The sequence below is a fragment of the Eptesicus fuscus genome, chromosome 9, assembly GCF_027574615.1.
Source record: "Eptesicus fuscus isolate TK198812 chromosome 9, DD_ASM_mEF_20220401, whole genome shotgun sequence".
NCBI lineage: Eukaryota > Metazoa > Chordata > Mammalia > Chiroptera > Vespertilionidae > Eptesicus > Eptesicus fuscus.
Window position 1 is genome coordinate 91,056,235 of NC_072481.1, and position 23,513 is coordinate 91,079,747.

The window sequence follows — 23,513 nt, forward strand, 5'->3', positions numbered from 1 at the left end:
GGAAACCATGTTTAAAAAATTAAAGGAAAACATAACAATAATTACTCATAGAAAATATGAAATAAACTGCCAAAAAAAACCAAAAAAATTCTAGAGTTGAAAACCACAATAACTGAAATGGAAAATTCAGCACATGGGCTCAACAATGGATGTGAGATGGGAGAAAAATAAGTGAATTTTTGAGAAATTTAGACTTTACCTAAATTAAAGAACAGAGAGAAAAAGTATTAAGTAAAAAAAGAGGAACAGAAAAAAATATTTTAATAAATAATGACTGAAAACATTCTAAATGTGATGAAAAACAATAATTTACAGATTCAAGAATCTCAACAAAGCTCAATTAATATAAATACAAAAAGATCCTCAGAAATACAATGGTTAAACCATTAGGCTAAAGACAGAAAAATCTTGAAACCAGTAGGGAAAATAACAAGTTAGCATGTATAGGGAAACAACAATAAATGGCTGGCTTTTCATCAGAAACACTGGAACGCAAGGGAAATCACATATTCACAGTAACAAAAGGAAACCAACGATTAATTCAATATCCAGCTAAACCATCCTTCAAAAATGAAGGCAAAATAAAGACATTTCCAAATAAACTATACTAAGAAAATCTATTTACAGAACTGCCTAACAAAACATACTAAAGAAAATCTTATAGGAAAAGACTCCAGACAGTAATGCAAAAGGAAGAAATGAAGAGCACTGGAAATAGTAAATATGTGGGTAAATAGAAAAGACTGGCTGAATAGTGTGGGTTTTTTCTACTCAATTTCTTTAAATAAAACAAGATTGCATAAAGCAAAAATTACAACAGTAATTATGTTATATTATGTCTAACATAATAGACATAATATATAGGGTATCCTAAAAATGTATACACACACTTCGAATAATTATAAAGGCAGAGTTTATTAAAATACACTTCATTTTCAAAATTGAGCTATCAGCTGTTACAGTGTGTATACTTTTTGAGGGACACCCTGTATCCTACCTAATAAAATAGTAATATGCAAATTGACCACACCTTCGCTACACCCAAGCCACACCCACCAGCCAATCAGGGCGAGTATGCAAATTACCCAACAAAGATGGCAGTTAATTTGCTTACACTGAGGGAGGGAGGAGTGAAGACTGAAGACAACTTAGAAGGAAGAGGGAGGAAAGGTGGAAAGTAAGGTGGCTGCCAGAGGGAGGGGCGGGGCGGGCGGCAGCAGAGTGCGGGTGTAGGCACGGAGGCAGCGGCAGGGCAAGCGGCCACATGCAGGATTCTTCCTGCAAATGGGCTACTAGTATGACAATAAGCACGAAGAGGGGTAAAATGCATACATTGGAATAAAGGTGATATACTGATTGGAATTAAAGTGTTATTAACATAAAATGGATTGTGATAAGTTAACCAGTAAACTGCCACGATATTTTGAATTTAATTAAAAAAGGTCCGCCGCTTGAATATATAGACGCTTATGAATCCTTAGAGCAATCACTAAGAAAATAACTCAAAGATATAGTTTTAAAAACCATATGAATTAATATGGTAAAAGCAATAAACATTTAGCATAAGACAAAGCAGGAATAGAAAGACAAAAACAATGAGATAAAGAGAAAATTAGCAAACTGACCAACTAAATCCAACTGTATCAACAATTACACAAAATCTGAGAGAACTAAACACTTGCAACAGCAGAAGTCGTTAGACCAGATTTTAAAAAGCAACTATATTCTATCAACAAGAGACTCATTTTAGTTTCAAAGATGAAAACCTGAACCCTATCAACCAACTCAGCCTATCTGACATTTACAGAACACGCCATCTTGTTAACAACAGGATGCACATTTTTTTCAAGTGCACACAAAACATTTATCACAAGAGATCATATTCAAGGCCCTAAAACAAGTTTCAATAAATTTGAAAGGATTCAAGACATAAAAAAGGATTCTTACCTAGATACTATATATTGGAAATTTTCCAAAATTTGAAATCAAACAACATACTGCTAAAAAATCTCTCACTGGTCAAAGAAAAAAGTATAGGGGAGATTAGAAAGTCTTTGGAATTGAAACAAAATGGAAACATAAAATCTTATGGAAGCTCTAGCTGGTTTGGCTAAGTGGATAGAGCGTCCGCCTGAGGAGTGAAGGGTCCCGGGTTCAATTCCAGCCAAGGGCACATGCACACGTTGTGGGCTTCATCCCCCCGAGTGGGTGTGCAGGAAGCAGGTGATCAATGATTCTCTCATCTCTCTCTCTGTCCCTATCCCTTCCTCTCTGAAATAAATAAAAATATATTTTTAAAAAATCTTATGGAATACAACTGATGTAGTACTTAGAGGAATTTTTTTTTTTTAATCTTTAAGCACCTATTCAGAAAAAAAAAAAAGGCGGGGGGGGGTGGGGGGGGGAATCAATAATCTAAACTTTCCACCTTGGGGAACAAGAACAGAAGGCCAAATAAAGATCAAATAAAGCAGAAGGTAGCAAATAATAAAGATCCAAGCAAAAATCAATGCAACAGCAAAAACACAAGAACCCAGAAAAAACAACACTGAAAAGATCAACAAAAGTATTAAACCTTTAGCTATACTGACCAAGAAAAGACGGAACACAAAATACCAGTATTAAGAAATGGAAGAAGCAACATCACTATCTACTTGACAGAAATTAAAAAGATTACAGAACTAATGTAATAACTGTATCAGTGGTATATAGGACAAAAGCTTATGAATGAAAAGGGGGCTATGTAATAAATCTGACAAGATCAATGACTGAAAGTAACCTCACAGGATGATCTGATCATAAATTCCTAACTGGGCAAGTCATGGTGGGTGGTCAAGCCCCAGGGCCTATAAATTCCTTAGAAAAAAGGGTTGCCATAATTAAGCAAGCCCTGTCCATTGTTCTTGTGCATTTAGGTCAACACACCTTTGAAATGCCAGAGTAAATCCTCTTTTCTAGATCCCTGGAAGGTGTACCTACCCTCAAAGGAGCACATGATCTTGTTGCCTATATACCATCCCTATTTAAAAAGTATCCTTTACAATAAAACATGTAAAAGAAGTATCTTTCCACTTTTCTTTTTATTCAATCATAGAGATTTTTCTTCCTTGTTTTCTCCTGTCTCCTAATCTACCACCAATGGATTTCATATCATCTTCCTTACATTCCTTCCTTTGATTCCAAATGCATAAAAAGAACTACAAAACTGCCAGAGCATTTTCTCAACCTGATAGCTGCTTCCAGGTATGTCCACAGTTGCCTCAAATAAACTCTTAGATTTAGACATTCTTACATTGACAAGCCTCAGGATCATCTCAATGAACACAGATAAAGCATTTGACAAAATATAATTTTATGACTAAAAACTGTCAAAAATATAGAATTATAAGGAAACATTCTCAACTTGATAAGGAAATCTTAAAAAATCTGACAGCTAATATCTCAATTACTGTGAAAGGCTGAAGGCATTACCTTAAGTACCTAGAAGCAAGATGTCCTTCTTTCTTAGCACTCTTATTGCCCATCATACTGTGGGTTCTAGGTAGCACAAAAAGGCAAATGATACAGACTAGAAAGAAAGTAAAACTGCCTTTATTTGTATAGATTGTCCACCTAATGATCAACCTGAATCCTGAATATTCTCTGTCATTCCTGACTCAGAATGCAAGAAAAACTAAGGAATCTACAAAATAACTATGTAAACTTAATAAATGAACTTAGCAAGGTTGAAGGATACAAGACGATATATAAAAGAGTCAATTGTATTTCTATACACTGGCAATGGACAATCCAAAAATGAAAATAAGAAAGCAATCCCATTCAAAATATCAACAATGATAAAACAGCAATCAATTTAATTAAAGAAGTTCTAGAATTTTACCCTGAAAACTTCAAAACGTTATTGAGAGAAATTAAAGATCTAAGTAAAAAGGGCCTACAGGCTTCCACTTGAGGGAGCTACAAAGACCTAGTGTGATAGGCCCTACTGTGCCCCAGTGGTAAAGAGACAACCAGTACTCTGGGCGTGTCTTCATAGAGGCTGGGAGAGGAAGGCATGTAAGGCTGAGGATTATGGGGATATGGAAGAATTTCAAACACTTTATATGCACACACAATGTAGTTTGGGGTCATGATGCTGCTTGAAAATTGTGACTAATTGCTAACTGCAAGGTTACTGATTCTGGATAAGTAAGCCACAGGGCTTTGTGTCCTGGAAACATTTCTTCAGATTCTCTGTTTCCAGCTGTCTTCTCTTGTGGACCAGATCCACAAGTAACACTCTGGAGCAGGATCCCACTCTAAAGCAGTACTAACAGTTAGGGTTGTTCAGAAGATCAGCATTAACCATACAAATACCAGTCTATAAAGTTGGAAAATAGCACCATGCGATTTTATAAAATCAGCATGTTGACACAGGCCTGACTTGTCCATGCATTAGCCTCAAATTCTCTATTCAAGTTGAATTCACCTGATTTTGCTTTATTATTTTGCTCACTTACAGGACCAAAGCCAACTACATTCTAAGACTGGCTTTTGCTGTAGAGAACAGAGAATATGTTCTGTATGTGACCAAAATAAAGTTTATGCATTTTTATTTATATCCAGAAGCAGCTCCTAGCTGTGAGTCCTGCTCTTCCATTATCAACCCCTTAGCTCTGGTACTAATGATATACTGGTGTAAAATTCCAGTTGCAAACAGATATATATTACCAGTGCTTTGTTTTTTAATGTCTTTAAAGTCTCTATTCATAAGGAGTATTGCCTACCAGATAGATTTTCCTTGCTTCATCCGAAAGCAATGTTTTCACTAGCCTCCCAAAATGTGGTAGTGGTGCGCACGCTCATGCGCGTGCGCATGCGTGTGTGTGTGTGTGTGTGTGTGTGTGTGTGAGAGAGTGAGAGAGAGAGAGAGAGAGAGAGAGAGAGAGAGAGGAGGGGTGAAGGGGGGAGGGAAAAAGAGGACATCTATAATCTGATTGTACACCTAATGATTAACCCGAATATTCTCTGTCATTCCTGACTCATGCATCCTATATAATAAGAGGCTAATATGCAAATAGACCGAACGGTGGAACAACTGAACAAGCTATGACATGCGCTGACCACCAGGGGGTGCGTGTGGAACATGGCGGGTGTCGGCCGCAGTGGGATGGTGGAGCAGGTGAGTGGGGGTGCCAGGCCAAGGTGGGGCGCTGGTTGCTGTCATCGGGCAGCCTCTGGTGGTTACTGAAAATTCTTTGCTCCCATGCATCACGGTTCTGCCTGGCGCTTGAACCTGCTGCTGGCACCCAGCGCCCTGATCACTCAGCGCTGTCAGAGGGTGTGAGCGGCGGCAGCTGCTGGCCCCAATCTCCCCTCAGGGCTTCTCCACCTCCCCCTGCTCCTGAGGGGTGATTGGGGCTGGCAGCCGCCTCTCACACCCATGGCCAGCATCTGCCCCGTTCGCACCCGCTGATGGCACTGGTCCCGATTGTTTGGCACCATCAGCGCGTGTGAGTGGTGGCTGCCGGCCCTTATCGCCCCTGAGGGCTTCTCCACCTCCCCCAGCTCCTGAGGGGCAATCGGGGTAGCAGCCGCCACTCACGCCCACTGACAGCGCTGGCCCTGCTCGCACCCGCTGTTGGCTACAGCCCCAATTGTTCCACGCCATCAGAGGGCATGAGCGGGGCTGCCAGCAGATGGGACCAGGGGCCACTGCAGGAGGGGCTGGGCGGGGCGCCGAGGATGGCCAAGACCCGCCCCTGTGCCTACTGCAGCCTCGCGGCCCACAGTTCCTTTAAAGGTGCATGAATTCGTGCACTGGGCCCCTAGTTAATAAATAAAAAAAGCAGTATGACGCAGTTGATACTGAGCAACCCCCTCCATAGTCCACCTCCAGTCCACTCCTCTAGGTAACCACTATTCCAAATATGTTTATCAGTCTCATATATTCCTGAAAAAACATACTACTTATATGTGTCTATCTCTTGTAACATATACAGTTGACCCTTGAACAATACAGGTTTGAAATGTTTGGGCCCACTTATACAGATTTTTTTCCAATAAATACCTGCACCATTTTCCATCTGCAGTTGTGAGTGTGCAGATATGAAGGGCCAACTGTATGCATTGATTAATCTATGCCATTTAATGTTTTTACTTTATTTTAAATATATAAATGTTTATGTGTGTGTATAGTATATGTTAATATATATATATATATATTTTTGATTTTATTGATTTCAGAGAGGAAGAGAAAGGGGGAGAGATAGATAGAAACATCAGTGATGAGAGACAATCATTGATTGGCTGCCTCCTGTACATTCCACACTGGGGATCAAGCCTGCAACCCAGGCATGTGCCCTGACTGGAATTGAACCATGACCTCCTAGTCCTTAAGTCGACGCTCAACCACTGAGCCATGCTGGCCAGGCTATGCCATTTTATATAGGGGACTTTGAGCATCTGAGGATTTTAGTATCGAATGGACCCCCATCCCTGGTAGATACCAAGGGACAACTTCAGTTTTTGGAGAATCTAAAGTTATACTAGGATATTCTACTGCATGGAGGGGCTAGGAGTAGGGGTGGAGTTTGGGGTGGGGGGCTGGGGTCAGAGCCCATAACCCCCATGTTGTTCAAGGGTCAACTGTAGAATCATTTTGCATGGTTTCAAACTCTATACACTTTTATAATTTTCATAAATGTTTTTGAAATTAATCCATATTCATGTAGATCTAGCTCACTCAGTGTAAAGGTTGTAGAATATTCCACAGTATGAATAAAACACTCATTAATTTACTCATTCTCATGCTGATAGGCATTTGAGTTGCTTCCAATTTTTCTGATACAAACAATAATTCAACAAATATCTTTGCTGACAACTCATTATGCACATGACTACTTCCATAAGGTATACATCGTGAAGAAAAACTGCTAAAATCAGACTGTATAAGCACCTATAACTTAACTAAATATCAAATTGTAGCCTAAAGTGTTTAACCATTTACATCCTAATCAGCATCAGTTTCTTCACATTCTCATTAACAGAGTAATATTTTTAAGTCTAACAGGTATTTCAGTCATCTTTCTCATCCTTTATAAATTCTATCATATTTTGTGTCTTTTCAAAGAACTAACTTTTGTGCTTGCACCATTGTTTTGGGGTTATTTTCTATTCTTTATAATGTCATTTTTTTTTCTTTCAAATTTTCAAAAAGCACAAAATTAGAAATTCAGTTTCTAATTAATAAATTATAATCTTGCCCTAGCTGGTTTGGCTCAGTGGATAGAGTGTGGACTGAAGATCCCAGGTTTGATTCCAGCCAAGGGCACATGCCCGGGTTGCAGGCTCGATCCCTAGTAAGGGGTGTGCAGGAAGCAGTTGATCAATGATTCTCTCTCATCAATGATGTTTCTATCTCTCTCTCCAATCCTCTCTTAAATCAGTTTAAAAAAAAAGGAAATGACCATTTAAAAATAAATAATGATCAGATAATATCCTATATAATAAAGAGCTAATATGCAAATGGTCATCACACCCTCACACTGTCACACCTTAACAGCTCAGACACTCAACATTGGGGAGAGAGGAATGGGGACCAGCCAGGCTGCGGTCCGGGAGAGGGACAAGCCGCCCACCCCGCGGTCCTGGGTGCCAGCGGCTGTGGCCCGAGCAAAGCCGCCCGCTCACAGTCCCCTGCGGCTGAGGCTGCAGCCGGCCCAGGGGAAGCCAGCCCGGGTCCTGAGCACCTGCGGCCAGCCAGAGGGAGGGAAGCCCGGGTCCCAGGTGCAGGGAGAGGCAGAGGTGGTTAGGGGCAATCAGGCCAGCAGGGGAGCAGTTAGGCCCAGAATGATATAAGGACATAGCAGGTAACTGGACTTAATGTATTATTAACATAGCAAGTGAGCATTTACCAAGCACTTATTTGGCAACCACTGTTTTAAGTTCTCCACATGAATTAACATTTAATTCTTGAAAAACCCTATGAGATAAATCATTATCTATCATGCCCATTTTACGGAGGAGAAAATGAGGCAGTCCTATTTCAAACATAGGCAGTCTAATTCCAAAGACTACACTCTACCTTCATGTTGTGGCCTTAAATTTTAAGGATATATATACACGTGTGTGTGTGTATTAGAGGCCCGGTGCACGAAATTCGTGCACGGGAGGGGGGGGGTCCCTCAGCCCAGCCTGCACCCTCTTCGATTGGGCCTAATCATCCCTCTCACAATCCAGAACTGCTGGCTCCCAACTGCTTGCCTGCCTGCCTTCCTGATTGCCCCTAACTGCTTCTGCCTGCCAGCCTGATCATCACCTAACTACTCCCCTGCCATCCTGATTGATGCCTAACTGCTCCCCTGCCAGCCTGATTACCCCTAACTGCCCTGCCCTGCAGGCCTGGGGTCCCCCCCCCCTCCCCACAACTGCCCTTCCCTGCAGGCCCAGTCGCCCCCAACTTCCCTCCTCTGCTGGCCTGGTCATCCCTAACTGCCCTCCCCTGCAGGCTTGATCACCCCCAACTGACCTCCCTTGCAGGCCTGGTCCCTCCCAACCGCCCTCCCCTGCTGGCCATCTTTGTGGTGGCCCTCTTGTGTCCACATGGGGGCAGCCATCTTGTGTGTTGGAGTGACAGTCAATTTGCATATTACTTTTATTAGATAGGATAGAGGCCTGGTGCATGGGTGGGGGCCGGCTGGTTTACCCTGAAGGGTGTCCTGGGTCAGGGTAGGGGTCCCCTTGGGGCATGGTGAGGCCTGGGCGAGGGGCCTGTGGTGGTTTGCAGGCCGGCCATGCCTCCCGGCGACCCAAGCAGAGGCCCTGGTATCTGGGATTTATCTATCTTCTATAATTGAAACTTTGTAGCCTTGAGCAGAGGCCAGGGTTGCGGGAAGCTTGGCTTCCTCCATCATCGGGGGCAACTCAAGCCTCCTGCTCCATGGCTGCCGCCATTTTTGTTGGGATTTATTTATCTTCTATAATTGAAGCTTTGTAGCCTGGAGTGGAGGCCAGGGCCGGCCAGAGCGGGCGGGGAGCTTGGCTTCCTCCATTGCCGGGGAAACCCACGCCTTCTGCTCACTCCGTGGCCACAGCCATCTTGGTTGGGTTAATTTGCATACTTGCTCCTGATTGGCTGGTGGGCATGGCTTGTGGGCATAGCAGAGGTACAGTCAATTTGCATGTTTCTCTTTTATTAGTGTAGATATATTGTTTTGTTTTTTTTAAATATATTTTATTGATTTTTTACAGAGAGGAAGGGAGAGGGATAGAGAGTTAGAAACGTCGATGAGAGAGAAACATCGACCAGCTGCCTCCTGCACATCCCCCACTGTGGACGTGCCCGCAACCAATGTACATGCCCTTGACAGGAATCGAACCTGGGACCTTTCAGTCCGCAGACCGACGCTCTATCCACTGAGCCAAACCGGTTTTGGCAATATATTGTTAATCCTCACCCAAGAATATTCTTCCATTGGTTTTTAGAGAGAGTAGAAGGGAGGGGTAAGACGGAGAAACATCAATGTGAGAGAGACACATCAATTGGTTGCCTTCTGGCGAGGGCACCAACTAGGGCCTGGGATCAAGCCTGCAACTGAGGTACGTGCCCTTGACAGGAATTGAACCCGAGATCCTTCAGTCCACAGGCCTCGCTCTATCCACTGAGCCAAACCAGCTAGGCAGAAAGCTCTTCTTTACAAAATAATTCTACCTTCTAAATATAGAAGAAATGACAGAATCAGAAAACCATCATATGGTAACACTCACTGAAGATTCAGAAAGGAGGGTCAGTGGCTGCTAAGTTCACATGTTGAAACATTAATGGAAATGAGATTTCCGCCTGGTGTTACATGTTGCCCCACCACATTACCTAAGATCAGAGAGGAATGTATCCCCCTTTCACAATGGAGACACCACTAGCGCCAAGCCACCAAACTCGGCATCCAGCAGTGGGACAACATGCCACTGGGGGGCCTAGTGTAACAATGTGAGACAGCACAGGGCAGTTAGACATTAACCCAAACTTTCAATTTACAGGAAATATAAAGCACAGAAAAATAAGTTATGCAACACCACCAGGAAACAATTAGATAAATCCAGAATATAAGATATTCAATAAGAAACTGGCCTTGGTTGCTTCAAAAAGGAAAGTAGGGGACTGATCTAAAATAAGTATAAAATAACACATTGTGTTCATTAGTATCATTATCACCATAGCTTAAGTCTAACATCATTGAGATTGCTGGCTGGTATTCAGCACCCTCTGCCCAAGTATCAGATCATCTCCCAAATTTGACTGCTAGTCTTCCATGGTTAAATATGAAGAATGATGGCTACATGTTTCTACTGAAACAAGGCTGAGAACACCTGAATATATGCACAGCCATATTCTTAGGCCTGTCAGTATCAGTGACTGCCCAGAATTTTTAACAAGAGGCAGATGGATGCAATGCATCCGTAAATGCAGTGAAGAGTTAAACAGGAATTATTGCTCAGTGTGGGGTGGTGGTGGTAGTGTGCGTTCACAAATGATCTGTGTTTCTAACTTCTCAAAGACCCCCAAATCTTGCCTGCCACAGTGAAGACAATGCAAAATCTCACTCCTAACCCACAGGTATAAGTAAACCTTTCCAAGAGCAGAGACTCTCCAATATGGTAAAGTGTTCATGCTTCTAGGAAAAATCTTCAGCAATATCAATAATGAAAGCTAATAAGAATCAAGCACTTCATATATCTAAGTGCCAATCACTGAGTTAAGTCTTTAATATGGATCACCTTGTTTAAGTCCCACAATCCTCTATATCCATTTAGATAAGAAAACTAAAAGTACCAAGAAAATAAGTGACTTAATTTCTAAATTAAGAAATTAGAAACAGAGCTCTCAAGTGGTGGTCACAAATTCCTTTCTAACAAATATGATGTCCCCTTGCTTTGAAAGTGAACAATGAGTCACCCTATAAGACCTATGTCCACTCATCTAAGTGCTGTCATTGTCATCCAAAATTTATTATATAAGTGTTCTCATTGAACACAATTATAAATTTAGAGCTATAGTAGAATTTTTATAAGGAAAGGAACTCCACTAATATTCTTAAAATTATACTTGTAACACAAAAGAAATTACTATTTTAGGTGGCCCCAAAACCATTAATGGGAAAATAAATTACACTGAATTTCCTCATTATAACATTTACTAAAACAAACTTTTTTTTTTACTAAAATATAAACTTTTCTAGTTAGTTAACAAAAGGTCACCAAGCTGAACTTGCTAATAAAATATAACATATAGCATTGTGAGAGGTACTAAACCCTACATCTCTTCAACTATACCACAATTAGAATAAGAGATTTTTTGTGTCTATTTAAAACCTAGCTATTTCCCTAGTGCCTAGCATACAGACATTCAATAAATACCTGCTGAATTAATCAAGGAATGAATCATGACAATGGCACTTAACTTGTAGTGTTAGTGTGAAGATTCAATAAGCTAATACTAAAAAAAAAAAAAAAAAAAAAAGGTTAACAGTTATTATATGCATTATTTGTATAAGGCCTTTTTATTAATAATATTTCTTCTACCCACACAATCGTATGCAGTAGGTTGAACATGTATTGTTTTTACCAATTTATTCATGAGAACACAGGTTCCAGAGAATGACTGACCTGAAGTAGCCTAGCCAATACACTCTATGTAGTGGTAGAGCAGGGACTGTGCTCTCTGGATCTATCTCCCCAGTCCTATCCCTTTCCCCTGCTTTTGTATTCTCTAGAGCTTAGCACCATTCTCTGTACCCCCACTCACACCCCCACATGTTTTACTTCTTGAGTCTCCATGTTAGTTCATCTGTTTTGTATCCTGTTGCAATCCCTTGAACTTTCAAGTGTCTGGCACATAACAGGTGCAAAATACAGGGGTGGACAAAAGTAGGTTTACAGTTGTGAGTTCACAAAATAGTTTGTTCTTCTATTATTTACTAATTATTGTATAGTTTTCTATAGGAACAACTGTAAACCTATTTTTGCCCAGCCCAGTAAAGAGGCTTTATCTCACTGCTTCAAGTTGGGGAAAGGATTTTGTTCTGGCATGACCAATTTACCATTTGGGGGAAACTTTATATTAAAATTTAAAATAAATTAAATAGACAAAGTTTTTTGAACAGTGAAGTTTATGTTCAAAAGCAATGAAGTTGAGAAAAAAATGAGAACACTTAAGAAATAACTTTTTAAAATGGCTACCCCAAATAAATTTGTAAGTACCATACCAAGCAGAAAACACTTAAGATTTTTAAGAATCTTTGATACTGCATAAATATCATGCTGCTCAATACTGACCTTACTTTCTATAGTTTCCTGTTTATAATTCTGGTACCCTCAAAAAGCATTTGTATTTGGCAGGTAATCATTAATGCATGCTTCCACACTACTTATTTTGCCAAAAATCAGTATTACCTGTTTTAGTAATTGGCCTATCACTTCACATTTTTAACAAGATTCAATACCATTACAAAGCCCCTCACCTATAAAATAGTGCTTTATACAATTGCTGATTTTAAGGAACAGTAATACTTGGAGATTAAAAATGGCAGCAGAGTATGTGGATGCTGCACAGACATGCTCCCAGGAACAAAATGGTATTAAACTAAAATACAGAAAAGCTTCCTGAATAATCAATGGAAAACTCCCAGGAGCGAACCCTGATACCCGAGGACCGAAAGTGGAGACCACAAAGCGACTGTTTTCCTTGATATATTAATGTTTATTGTATTTATGATTATATTTAAAATTGTTTCTCTTGAAATATTAATGTTCTTTGCATGTAACATTATTATATTTAAAATAGTTTTTTCTTGAAATAGTAAACAAATAAAATAAAAACAAAAAAAAAGATTGGGGGTGAGGGGGAGAAACTACTTTAAAACAGCTGTCACCAACCTTTCAGACCTCACGGACCAGTGCTTGGCGACCAATGATTTAAGAGATTAGGGACTAAGGCAGTGATGGGCAACCTTTTGAGCTTGGTGTGTCAAACTTCGCCAAAAAACTAAGCATAGCCGAAACCGGTTTGGCTCAGTGGATAGAGCGTCGGCCTGTGGACTGAAAGGTCCCAGGTTCGATTCCGGTCAAGGGCATGTACCTTGGTTGCAGGCACATCCCCAGTGGGGGGTGTGCAGGAGGCAGCTGGTCGATGTTTCTCTCTCATCGATGTTTCTAGCTCTCTATCCCTCTCCCTTCCTCTCTGTAAGAAATCAATAAAATATATTAAAAAAAAAAAAAAAAAAAAAAAAAAAACTAAGCATAACTCGGGCAGTGTGTCACTTTGAGGAAAAAACATTATTTCGCAAATGTTTCATCCTCGGCATGCGGCCGCCTCAGCCGCGTGTCATCAGAAATGGCTACGCGTGTCATAGGTTCGCCATCACTGGACTAAGGCAAAAAGAGCTTTATCTAGATGTACCAAAATAAATCAGACTTATACAGACTTTTCTAAGATAAATATAATCAAATCAAAAATGTGATCAAGAAAAAGAATTGACACAAGTTAATGACAACTAGGGCCTAATATATTAAGGTACTATATTTTAAATCTTTGCTGTTATACAAGAAATGTTTAGGAAAATTAGTCAAATATTATTAACAAAGGAAATAGTAAGATTCAAAATACCCTATATATGCAGTCTTCTGCCCCTTGCCTCCATCACCTTCACAAAAGAGCTGGCCAAACTACATGGGTGACCTAAGAGGCTTCAGAGAGAAGCCTCAGGCAACCACCTCAAACTGTCATACATACAACTGAGGCTTGTTGACAACATTTATCGCATCCTAAAAATCAAAGAAAGACTAAAAAATCAGGAAACTATAAATAGTCACACAACTGAAACTGTCCTGTTCTGCTTATTAGTCTCCAGAAAGAATTCCTCTCCTGATCCAAATATTTGCCTTTTCATTAAATTGAATGAAAAATTCAGGTCGCGCTCACAACGAGGATTCTTTCCTACCTGGAAGCCCTTCACTGTTCTAAACAAGAAGCTGTGCATTGTTCTCACGTGAGGGCTTATAGTATGCATTTGTCAAAAGATAACATTTTTGTTCTTTGTCTTCAAAGAAGCAGCAGAGCACCCTCCCCAGATGCAGAACTTTGTGAAGACCCTGACTGGCAAGACCATCACCCTCGAGGTTGAGACCAGTGACACCACGGAGAATGTCAAAGCTAAAATCCAAGACAAGGAGGGCATCCCGCCTGACCAGTAGTGTCTGATTCTTGTGGGCAAACAGTTGGAGGATGACTGCACTCTCAGACTACAATAGAAAGAGTCCACCCTGCAATTGGTGCTTTGTCTGCGGGGTGGCATCATCGAGCCCTTCCTTTGCCAGCTAGACCAGAAGAACAATTGCGACAAGATGACCTGCAAATATTAGGCCCACCTGGGCTCCCGCACTGTCAACTCTGGCAAGAAGTGCAGCCACATCAACAACCTGGGGCCCAAGAAGGTTAAATAAGGCCCCTCCACCATCTCCTCAACCCATAGGGCACCTTCTGCCTGAACCCATGGCCCTGGGGCCTCATTAAAGTGTCCCTTTCATTAATTGGAGAAGTTTAAAAAAAATAAAGAAGAAAAAGAACATTTTAAAAAGTAACATGAAGTATAATCTGACTCTATGTATTTATTAGCAACCGATTGTATGGAAAAGAACAGCATAGGCAATTCTGTTTCAGTTTTAGAAAAACTCGCCAATTTCTGCAGAAATTTGACATTGAAAAAAATTTAAAGCATCTAAGAACCACTTTGCTGTACTTGAACTTTACTATAAAGTTCATTCTTCATTAAACAAATATTGAAGGGCCTATTATTTGTCAGACACTGTTCTAAACAATGAGATATACAATGGACCCCCACCCACCACCAATATATATATATAGGACCCCCACCCACCACACACACACACACACACACACACATATATATATATATATATACACTGCCTTATAGAGATTATACTTTTTTTAGAAAGCCTACTATATTTCAAAGAATAATAGGTAATTACAGTTAAATTTTACTAAACTTCAATATTAATAAGCAATATAATGCTATTATTAACCAATGTTCTCCCAATAAATTTAATACAAAGTTTCAACACTGCTCATTAACCTGAATTCTACCAGATCTTAATTTAAAAAATGGTGTGCCTCAGTGGTTGAGCATCAACGTTTGAACCAAGAGATCAGTTTGATTCCTGGTCAGGGCACATGCCAAGTTGTGGGCTTGATCCCCAGTGTGAGGCGTGCAGGAGGCAGCTGATGGATGATTCTTTCTCATCATTAATGTTTCTATCTCTCCCTACCTCTCTGAAATCAATAAAAATATATTTTAAAATAAATAAATAAAAGTGTGAAACATGTCCAACTGACACAAACTCTCAAAAACTTGAGCAGATTTCTAACCATCCCTATAGCATTTCTGGTGTAGAAAACACCTGAGAACTGCTGATAGTTTCTAATTAAGCTGGAGGCTTCCTGCATCTTCCAACCTTCACTGTTGAGCCCTATCCTGGTTGTGGAAATACACAGTTGCTATTATATTTTAAAATAAAGCAGTGGTTGTTAATTAGGGTGCTTTTCATCTGCTCTAAAGCACAATTTCTAAGTCTGAAATAAAAATATCACCACACTGATTAATCATGGAGAAAACTGACATTTTAAAGGCAGAACTTGATATATACAATGAGCTACATGAAGTGACTACACAAATCCTACTTTGATTCACTCTTAACTTTCAGTTCAAGGCAAAAAAGAAAACGCAAAGACCCTTGCCTTGAATTTTATACTATAATCATCACTAAACTGATGCCATAAGTTTCAGGTGTCAGGTTAAGAATATAGAAGTTAAAAAAAAAAAAAGAATATAGAAGTTATCTGAGACCTAGACTCCACTATCACAAGATGCTTAGTCTACAAAAAAAAAAAAAAAAAAGGAATTAAAAAGCAATAAACATAATTTCAACTCAAAGATATGCTATAACAGCCCTCTTGGCTGATAGAAGAATGTGGAAAAAAGGACATTCAGGTCTGCTAAATAGGACACTGGAGAACTACAATAATTGTGGTCGTGTCAACTGGGAAACTAGAGGGAGAAATGGTAGGTAATGAACTAAAGAGGTACTAGATAAGCACCTCATTCTCCCATGTGCTTAGCTAGCGTTTTCCCAAGACTTACTGAGTCTACATCTCTGGGGTAGAAACCAGAAATGTACAACTACACTCACATGCCAATGATTTTGGTGTATACAATCACTGCAGGACTGGCTTACACTTTCGGTCTCAATGTCCAATCTGGTTTCACATGTGTCCTTTCATTTTTAATTAAGTATTATGGTTCACCATCACATTAAAATAAACCAGTTTTGGTTTAAAATATCTCCATTTTGCCTGTCTTGTTTCTGCTGCAATCTCATCTGGTAGTGTGCAAGACACTCATGCAGTGAACAGTGCTCTCATTTTACCATGTGGCTAAATTAAACCTAAAGGTCAACCAACACCCTAGCTGGTTTGGCTCAGTGGATAGAGCGTCGGCCTGGGACTGAAGGGTCCCAGATTCAATTCCAGTCAAGGGCATGATCCCCAGTGAAGGAGGCAGCCTGAATCAATGATTCGCTCTCAGCATTGATGTCTCTCTCTCTCCCCCCTCTCCCTTCTTCTCTGAAATCAATAAAAATATATTTTTAAAAAATTTTAAAGTAAAATAAAATAGAAATCAATCAACAACAAAACACCTATTTTCCAAACCCTTTTTAGGTCCAAGATAACTAACACTCCCCTCCTTAAATTATGCAAGGTACTCATTGATGGACCAGAGTATGCTACTGACGCTTGCGAATAAAATGTGGGAGTTACATGTAGAGGGTTAATCTAACAGTTCTTAATATAATGATTTTTGTCATTCATTGAATGGTGTAAATCTATATTTATTTTACTGATTACTTTTATTTTGCAATAAATTTTATTAGCAACAAACTAAAAGTTAAATACAGATTTAATTTAAAGATTTATTACTGAATTTCCATTTCTTAAGAAAGTTAATGACAAATGTGTAATTTGCAAATGTTCATATCCACATTTGTCATGCTCTATGGGATGCCACTCATATAAATGGACCTCTGTACACCAGAAAACATCTGCTGACCAAACATCAGCATCCAACTTTAAAGCTGTTTTTAAGATGACAGTGCCCAGAAGAACTCATTAGGGAGTGCAGCTACAGAAGAATTTTCATTTACACAATTACAGCATTTACATTTCTTTCTGAATCATGACTTTTCATTTAGATCAAATAAGTATCCTACTTAATTGCATTCATTTTTCTCCCTAAAGTTTCTCCTGCACATATAAGAGGTGACACAATAGCTGTTAAATATTGGCTCCTTTAGCTATAGAAGGGCTTTATAAGCAGTTAGATCGTGCCAATTTACAAATAGAAAATCTATTTCATTAGTGGTTCTATTTATTTCATCCAATTCATGAAACAAGGGACAGCAAAGTATGACATGCTGGCCAACTCCTGCCTGCCACACGTTTTGGCATGTCCTACAAGATAAAAATGGTTTTAACAGTTCTCGTTGGCTGGGAAAAGGTAAAAAAGATATAATTCATGATACATGAAATGCATATTTCAGTGTACATAAATAAAGGTGGACTGAGACACACTCACACATTTACATATTGTCTAGCTACTTTCAGGGTATGGTCGCAGAACTGAGTAGCTGCAGCAGATCTCTGGCCCACAAAGTATAAAATATTTTCTATGTGGATCTTTATAGAAAAGTTTTGCTGAATTCTGCCTTAGAAGGTAAAACATCTGGATAGTTCTACAAATAATACAAAAGCTCAATGTAGAACATTATTTGTTTTTGTGATTTTAATCTGAATACAGATTTTCATATACTATACACTGTGACAACAAATTTCTGAAGTATTTCTGAAAGGCTGAAGTTGAATTAAAAATACTTCAATATAATATACATTCTTTTTCTGCTGCTCACTTGCTTAAGCCTTTACAAATCTACCTTGAAAATCAATCCAATTACCACAAAACGATACAAACGTTTTTGGAGCATTAGTCAAAACTTTCAACAAATAGATTTTTTTAAGGTCAGCTTTTGAAGCTTTTGGCAAACTGCAATTACTAAAACCAAAACTTGAAAATAAGAAGACAGTGAAATCAATCCCTATAAAAGCAAGCAAAGAACTTTTTTTAAAAAAATCAAATATTCAGAGTTTTAGAATGAGTACTATAACTAAAATTCAGTAAGTATGCTTTGGAATACTCAACTTATCCAAAGAATCATTTTATAGTGTTCCTGTTTTTAAATGGGTAACTAACTATATTCTGTACAAAAAAAAAAAAAAAAAAAAGGAATTAAATTGAAACACTAAAAAATGTGTAGAATCTAAATTTAAGCAAAACAATCAAAAGAATCAATGAGGCAATTATTTGACAATCTTTGTCTTATAAAATTTATTGAACAAAGGTATTTTGAATAGATGTTATAAAAAAAAAACAGCTCTTGTGAAAATATCTGAACTGAGACATCTCTCATCTCAGTTTTTAAAAGTCTGAAAATACCCTCCCCTTTAGCAGAAGTTGCTCTGGAAGCACCAAGAGTATTCTTTCAATTGGCACACCGAGAATAAACTCAAAACATCAACAATCTCAAACTTAGTTACACACAGAAAAAAACCTTTAAAAGAAGTTTTCAGGTAATATGATGAGAATTTTATTTAAAAAAAAAGCCATGTTGGAGAAAAATGTATTTGTCAGAATAATATCAGTAACATGGCACATGATAAAAGTATGTGAAATTATACCAAAAATAAGAACTAATTTTTATAATATTTAAATGACCAATTTAGTTATTTAATACACAGAAGTTTGCTTCTTTGATAATTTTATTTTTTAAAATAGTTTTTTTTTAAATAGAATTATTTTATAGGTCTATCATACAATAAATTTGGTCAAAAACATTTAGAAGATTATATAACAAGTTTTAGTCCCTCTTTTGCTCTCACGTGCCTCCATTTGAATGACTAATTAGAAAACCTTGTGTGAAGTGTGTGCAGAGTCAAATAAAACCAGTTGCCAAGCTACATCCCTGAACATGTGACACTGCCTACTCAGTCCATGCCTCCAAGAATGGTTCATCTACCTGATCTGAACACTTACCCATTCAACAAGAAGTGTCAATATACTGGGGAAAGAGGTGAGCAAGAGAGACGCTGGGCAAATATGAGCAAACACACAACCCACACCCACCATTCCATGTTAGGGCCACCCACAGGAGACAAACCCCATTTTGTTCCATTGAGCTTCCTTATCCCCAGTTCTCTCCTTACATCCAGAACAAGGTCTACAACTCACAGGGCCATCTCTAGCAAGGAGCCAGAAGTAGAAAAGGTACTCTCCCCTTCAGCTCTTTTTCACCTTTTCCCCCACCTTCAGAGCTGGCATCTTCTCAAGTGCATTCCAAGCCTCTGTCAGTCATACTATACACTCAGTGGCCAGATTATTATGATCTCTGAACACATAATAATCTGGCCACTCAGTGTATATCCTATATAATAAAAGGCTAATATGCAAATTGTCCCCTCAACCAGGATTTCGACCAGCAGGCAGGCCGGCCAACCGCCCATATCCCCTCCCCCTGGCCAGGCTGGCCGGACCCCACCCATGCAGGAATTCATGCACCGGGCCTCTAAAAAAACACACACACACACACACACACACACACTGAGTGGCCAGATTATTATGCGTTCAGAGATCATAATAATCTGGCCACTCAGTGTAGACCAGTATACTTAGAGCATCTTAGGGCAGATTTGGTCCAAGATTCGATCTTTGCAGCCAACCTTCCTTTGCATAACATTATGTACAACTTATTTTTCCCATTGCACAATAGTGTAAACAGGAAAAGGTTTTCAACTCTCGTTTTCCCCCTATCCCTAACAGATTTTTAAAAATTTTAATGAGAAGTCCTTTAAAAAACTTGTAATGGACAAAGTGTTTACTGCAGAAACAGGAAAGATGGTGAGAGCCATGCTCCAGAGTGGGTACATAACAAGTGATATCACTGGAAAAGGAAAGCAGAAGGTTTAACTCCCAGGACCCTTGAGGGAAATTTTAAAAACAATAACAACAAAAAGGTAAACTAAACCAAACTGAGAATTTATCATCCTCATTTAAAAGTCCCAGCTCCTCTGTCCTCTGCCCAGGCTCAGTTGGTTGGAGCATTGCCCCATACACCAAAAAGGTTGTGGGTTCGATTCCTGATCAGGGTGCATACGGGAGGCGACAAATCGATGTTTCTCTCTCACATCAATGTTTTGTGGTGTGTGTGTTTTTCTCTCCGTCCTTCTCTGTCTCAAAAAAAAAAAAAGTTAATGAAAATATTAAAAAGTCCCAGCTCTTCTAGGGGGTTGAAAGTCTGAAAGCACCTACATAAAATATCCTATATAATAATAGAGGAATATGCAAATTATCTGGGACGCCCTCACTGGTAACTACGGGCAGGAGCGGGTGGGCGTGGCTGCATGCCGCTGGAGGCTGGGGGACGTGAGGCTGCGTCAAATAAAATAAAACGCGTTCACATGCCCTAAAGCACAAACATCCCAGCAGATAACTCAATGCAGGTTATTGTGTAATTACAATGATTACACAATAAATCACAATGATTACACAATATTGATTACACAATAAACTTATTTTTGCCGGAAAAAAAATCTTTCTTTTAAAGATGCCCCAGTAAGGCTGCTGAGGCTTTCATCTGTCCCTTTCTACACCGAAGACGACAGGGTTCAAGGAAGAAGGGCTCTAGTTTCATTTTCTCAGCACCCAGCTAAGAGGCCTCCCTCTGAGCCCTGCACAGGATGGGCATTCCGCTCCAGCCTGGGAGCCCTGAAGGGAGGCAGAGCCAAGTGCTTTCCCTCCAGGACCCTGCTCTCCCTGGGAGTCCGGAAATCCGCCTCCTGGAGCAACTGCACAGCAGCCAGGCCTGGCGAGCTGCGGAGAGGGCAACCTACCTATGGGGATGTGTATGCTGGCGGAGGTCACACAGATGCCATAGTTGAAGTCGTCTGGGGGTAGTGGGGATCAGAGTTGGCCATGTCGGCCATGGAACCTCAGTTCCCCGCCGAATGACTAGATCACACGGACCTCAACAGTCCTCGGTTACTTCCTGAGCAACAGTCAGCCCCGACCGGGGATCAAACCAGAAACCTAAGTAGGTGCCCTGACAGAATGGAACCCAAACCTTTGCTGTGGCAGAGGAGCTCCGGCCCACAGCAGGGGCCAGGGCACCCAGAGGGGTTTTGTTGAGGGGCCCTGACAGGCAGCACACAGCACAGTGGGTTAGAACTCCTCCTGATACAGCAAGGCTGCGGGTTGGATCCCTGGTCAGGGCACAGACAAGAAGCAACCAAAGAGTGCATAATAAGTGGAACAACACACTGGTGTTTCTCTTGCTCCTTTCCTCTCTCTAAAATCAATCAATTAAAATTAAAATAAAAAATAAACCCTCTGGCTTGCAGAGGTGCTAAAACAGTTAGAAAGCAAAGTCCCATCCCCTCCCGTTCATTCAACAAATACTTCATATGCTCCTTCAATAATTACACTGGGGATGGGTGGGTGTTTGTTTGGTTAATCCTCACGTGAGAACATCTTTGCATTGATTTTTTCTTTTCTTTTCTTTTTTTTTACAGAGAGTGGAAGGGAGGGAGAAAGACAGAAACTAATGTGAGAGACATCAATTGGTTGCCTCTTGCTGAATCCCCGACCAGGGCCCTGGATTGAGCCTGCAACCCAGGTACGTGCCCTTGATCGGAATCCAACCCAGTACCCTTCAGTCCGCTTGCAGAAGCACTATCCACTTAACCAAACCAGCATCTTTTTTTCTTTTTAAGTCCTCCTCTAAGGATATGTTTTTTTCATTGATTCTAGAGAGAGAGGAAGGGAGAAGAAAAGAGAAAGAAACATCGATCAGTTGCCCAAGCAATCTGACAGGGATGGAACCCACAACCTGTGTATGTGCCCTCAGCTGGAATCGAACCCATGACCCTTTGGTGCGTGGGAGGACACTCTAATTACTGATCCACACCAACCAGGGCCTGGAGATACATTAAAAATTTTTTTTCAGATATTCCCTGGCCAGGTGGCTCAATTGGTTGGAGTCGTAACCTGTACACCAAAGGATTTCCTGTTGGATTCTAGATTAGGGCACACACTTAGGTTTAGGTTAGATCTCGGTGGGTCAGCAGGTACAGAGGCAGCCTACTGGTATTTCTCTGTCACATGGATGTTTCTCTCTCTAAAAATCAATTTTAAAAACATCCTCAGGTGAGAATTAAAAATATATATATATATAAATTTTCAGATCTAAAATCATATTTGGTTCTTTTTTACATTTTATTTTTCATTTACAGTTCACAACCAATATCCTATCCTATATAATAAAATCCTAATATGCAAATCAACCAAACAGTGGAATGACTGGTCGCTATGAACTGACCACCAGGGGGCAGACGCTCAACGTAGGAGCTTCCCCCTGGTGGTCAGTGCACTCCCACAGGGGAAGCGCCGCTTAGCCAGAAGCCAGGCTCACGAGCGGCACTAAGGAACAGCGAGCGGAGTGGTAGGGAGCAGCAAGCAGGCGGGCAGTAAGGAGCGAGGGGTCCCGGACTGTGAGGGGCACAGGCCGGGCTGAGATACCCCCCACCCCCAGTGCACGAATTTCATGCACTGGGCCTCTAGTATTAATTAAAACCCACTTTTGGCTCCATAGTTCTCTTTTCTACTTTACATGGTTATTGGTAGCATTTGTAACTGACTTGGAAACCTAAGTCTTATGAATAACACTGATTTAAAAGTTCCCAGACCAAAAACATCAGTTAAAAAAAAAAGTTTTGGAACACAAACCATTTATGAATTATGGAGTGCCTGCTAGTAAATGTGACTGTTACAACGTATGTAACAGTGTAGCCTGACTAAAATACAGCAGGGGGTGATGAAGAAAAATTACCTATGTCATCCCAGATTTAGATTTATGGTAGGGAAGTATTTTCCAAAGCATATATAACCTACTGATAGTATACAGATGACTTTTAGATGGCACAAGGGTGAGCAGTTAAATTCACTATCACTACACTTATTTCAACATATAGTAGAAAAACCATAGCTAGCATCAACTGTTTAACATAAATTAAAGGAGTAGTGTGGTCCCACCTATGCAGACCCCTTGAATTACAGAAATAATTACAGGAATGGTTGTTATGCACACCATTAACTTTTAAAATCTTGAGTGACCTTCCACAACAACCATCCAGAAGTACAGACAAGCTCAAGAAAATGGCCGGGCAGCCCTGGCTGGACAGCACAGTTGGTTAGAGCGTCATTCCAATATACCACAGTTGTGGATTCCATCCCCAATCAGGGCGCATCAACCAATAAATGCATAAATACGTGGAACAACAAATGGATGTTTCTCTCTCT

At 40.1% G+C, this 23,513-nt stretch overlaps 1 protein-coding gene and 1 pseudogene across 4 annotated transcripts in view; one reads left to right on the top strand and one right to left on the bottom strand.

Annotated features, from left to right (window-relative positions):
* Positions 1 to 23,513, bottom strand: part of CDYL (chromodomain Y like) — a 214,210-nt gene that overhangs the window by 127,538 nt on the left and 63,159 nt on the right. The gene's annotated exons all lie outside the window — the stretch shown is intronic.
* Positions 14,107 to 14,478, top strand: LOC103298116 (ubiquitin-60S ribosomal protein L40-like; annotated as a pseudogene).